This window comes from Puma concolor, chromosome D4 (genome assembly GCF_028749965.1).
Source record: "Puma concolor isolate L17-30 chromosome D4, mPumCon1.1.hap2, whole genome shotgun sequence".
Classification (NCBI taxonomy): domain Eukaryota; kingdom Metazoa; phylum Chordata; class Mammalia; order Carnivora; family Felidae; genus Puma; species Puma concolor.
The window spans coordinates 18,355,858-18,359,346 of record NC_141679.1 but is presented as its reverse complement, the minus strand read 5'-3'; positions in this window follow the sequence as shown (position 1 = coordinate 18,359,346).

Here is a 3,489-nt window from a genome sequence, read left to right as displayed (position 1 = left end):
TGACAATAGTTCAGTATTTGTTCATTTCGTGTTTGCAGTGACTTTCTAGAATTCAAGTACCACAAAGACCAAGAATCGACTGCACCTGGTTTATCCTCATTGGTTTTGAAACATAAGGCGTGACTCAGACATCTGTATTTTTTCATAAGATTTTATTTTATTTTATTTTATTTATTTTAATTCAATTAATTAATTTATTTCTCTCTCTCTTTTTTAATGTTTATTGATTTTTGAGAGAGCACAAGTGGGGAAGGGACAGAGAGAGAAGGGGGGACAGAGGATCCGAAGCAGGCTCCATGCTGACAGCAGAGAGCCCGATGTGGGGCTCGAACCCACGAACCATGAGATCGTGACCTGAGCCGAAGTCAGATGCTCGACGGACTGAGCCACCCCCGAGATTTTATTATTTTAAGTAATCTCTACACCTGACTTGGGGCTCGAACTCACAACCCTGAGATCAAGAGTCGACTGCTTCACCGACTGAGCCAGCCAGGCGCCCCCAAGACATCTGTATTTTTGTCAACCTTTTCACTTGCTTCTGAAGCAGTGTCGTATTGGGGGGTCATTTATATAACTCATCTCCACATGTTTCCAAAAGCCTATCATATTTCATCTAGGTATCAGTTGGTATCATTTCCTTTTCTTGGTTATTAGGATCTTGGTTATGGTGGACCATCTGGTCTGCCCTCACACATGGATTGCTTCTACCTCCTGTAGAAAGGAAGCAGTTTGGAGGATGAATATTTCTAAATACTAGAGCATTCCCAAGAGAAATAACATCTACCTACTGAGACATCTTACATCCATCCATTTATCTTGACACCCCTCAGATTTAAAGCTGCATATTGACAACAACCATGATTATTTTGTCCACCGGGGTAAATCTCATTCCTACTCGGTAGGAATTTGCACACAGTAGATACTCTGCCCTGGCATGATGATGGAAATTGAATTCTTCCCATACATCCGTGGTTCTCAAGCAGGGATGATTTTGCACACCCCACCCCCAGAGGACATTTAGCAATATCTGGAAGGATCTTTGGTTATCACAACTGGGGGTGGGGGGGGTGGGGAGGGTGTTACTGGCATGCAATGCGTAGGGGCCAGCAAGGCTGTTAAATATCCTACAGTGCACAGGGAAGCCTCTACCCCTAGAACAGAGAATTAACTGGCCCAAAATGTTAATAGTGGCCAGGTTGAGGAAAACCCCCTTGAATGGATGTAACAATCACGGTAAGCAATGTCTCTTGTCCGGCACTCCACTCCCGTCAGAGCCTGCGGTTGAAATGACACAACAGGACAATCATGTCATTCCCCACCGCATGCAATAGTAATGTGGGAAGATTCTAGGGAACGCTTTCCTCTCTCCTGTCCCACTGGTTTGTTGCTGTTAGCCTTAAGCCAAGAATGCATGTATTTTCTAAATTTTTTCCCCCCGAGGTTTGTCTTTTTTTTTTTTTTGAAAGTCATCTCTAGACCCAATGTGGGGCTCAAACGCACAACCCCGAGACCAAGCGTCGCCCTACTGACCGAGACAGCCGGGCGTCCCCACCCCCACCCCCGAGTTATTACACACACACACCTTCCCTATTTTTATTATCCATTCCTATTTCCTTGTTTACACCTCACACAAAGTACAGTCGGCTTCATAGGAAACAGCTGTACCCTGACCCCCTTTGTGGAGTTTCTATACATGGCTTGGGACAAAAGGCATCCCATCCAGGGACCCACGAGCTTGCACTGTCCCCACCTCCCCCCACTGGCTCTCCTCTAGCGAACAGAGAGGAACCTCAACCCGCCAGATACCCAAACTCTCTGACCGCACGGGCTGGATTGGACCCACTCTCCAGTTACGTCAGTCACATGCTTAGGCAGTGAGAAAAGAACACCAGATTCCGAGAGATCAAATTTCCTGAACAGAAATATTTGTAGGCGGGGGAAATGACAGGAGGCTTTAATTCACGTCCAGCATTTCGTTTTCAGTAAGGTTTTGTATTACAGTGAGAATAGAGACGAGCTGAATTTATGTGAGATGGTTGTGGGTATATTTACACGTTTTCCCTTCTACTGTTACAATTTCTGTCGATTTGAGAGGAAAATACATATCTAAAAGGAGATTTTTTTTTCCTTAAGAAGGTTAATCAGGAGTAAGTTAATTTTTATTCATTTACCACATATTTAAGAGCATCTCTTTTTTTTTTTTTAAGTTTATTCATTTTGAGAGAGAGAAAAAGAGCAGGGGAGGGGCAGAGAGAGACAGATGAAGAATCTCAAACAGGCTCCACCCTGTGAGCGCAGAGCCTGACTCCGGGCTCAAACTCACGAACCGCGAAATCAGCACCAGAGCCGAAATCAAGAGTTGGATGATTAACCAACTGAGACCCCAGGCGCCCCTTAATGAGCATATATTGTGTACCATGCTCTGTGCTAGGCCTACAAATACGAAAATGAAGAAGTATAGTCCCTGCTCCCCAGGAGTAATATCAGCTATTAACTTAACATTTTAACATGCATTTTCCTGTTAAAAAAAAAAAAAAAAAGGTACCATTATAGTCTGAGAAAAAATATCTCCAAAAGACATATCTGATAAAGAACTGCTATCCAAAATATACAAAGAACTTTTAAGGGGCACCTGGGTGGCTCAGTCGGTTAAGCGTCTGACTTCAGCTCAGGTCATGATCTCGCGGTTTGTGTGAGTTCGAGCCCCGTGTCAGGCTCTGCGCTGACAGCTCGGAGCCTGGAGCCTGCTTCGGATTCTGTGTCTCCCTCTCTCTCTCTGCCCCTCCCCCACCTGCACTGTCTCTCTCTCTCCCTCTCTCAAAAATAAATAAACATTTTAAAAAGTCAATAAAAAAAAAAAAACCCAACAGCCCAATTTTAAAAATGGGCAAGAAACCCGAACAGACACCTCACCGAAAAAGATATACAGATAGCAAACCAGCATATTTAAAAAATGCTCTGCATCATATATCATCATATAAATTAAAACAATGACATGTCACTACACACTGATAAAAATGGCCAAAACCCAGAACGCTGACAGCACTAAATGCTGGTGAGGATAGGAAGCAACAGGAACTCTCATTCACTGCTGGTGGGAATGGGACAATGGTACAGCCATTTCAGAAGACAGTTTGGAGGTTTCTTACATGGCTAAACATAACTTACCATACAACCCAGCAATTGTGCTCCTTGGTGTTTACAAAAAAGAAAAATGTCCACGTGGAAACCTGCACACAGATGTTTATAGCTGCTTTCTTCAGCATTTCCAAAACTTATTGTCACTGTTACTTTTGTTGTTGTTGCTATTATGGGATGGGAACAGTGAGGGGTAGGGTAAGGAGGTGAGAGGCAAAACCATCTACACCCACACAGTTTACTGTCTTCGTCAACATAACATCACTATTCTAGAAAATTCTTGCCCTGGAAGGTAAGAGTTGCAGATAACTTCATTTTTCACTCCAGAACATCCTCAAAGAACCATCGATT